This window comes from Myotis davidii, unplaced genomic scaffold (assembly GCF_000327345.1).
Source record: "Myotis davidii unplaced genomic scaffold, ASM32734v1 scaffold379, whole genome shotgun sequence".
Classification (NCBI taxonomy): Eukaryota; Metazoa; Chordata; class Mammalia; order Chiroptera; family Vespertilionidae; genus Myotis; species Myotis davidii.
In genome coordinates this window covers 80,435-80,823 of record NW_006290553.1, presented here as the reverse complement: position 1 = coordinate 80,823, position 389 = coordinate 80,435, and positions in this window count along the sequence as shown.

The window sequence follows — 389 nt, the reverse complement described above, 5'->3', positions numbered from 1 at the left end:
CTAATAAAAAAAAAAAAAGACAAAATGGGTAATTGACTGTACCTTCGTTATGCTTCCCATTGGCTAATCAGGATGATATGTAAATTAACCACCAACAAAGATGGCGGTTAATTTGCATACATAGGCTCCAAGCAGTGGAGCGAAGCCAAATGTACCTGAGGCCAGCCAAGCAGTGAGGCCTCACTGCCCCGGGATCAGCAGAGCCACGAAGCCTGATGGCTGCGGGGGGGCTCTGGCCGGAGCCCACCCAGAGCGAAAGCCTGGGTCCTGGGTGCCAGATAAAAACTGGTACCAGCAGCCAAGGGAAAGGAAGGCCTATTGCACGAATTTCTTTGTACAACAGGCATCTAGTATTTTTAATAAAAAGAAGGTGGAAGTTTGGGACAGGG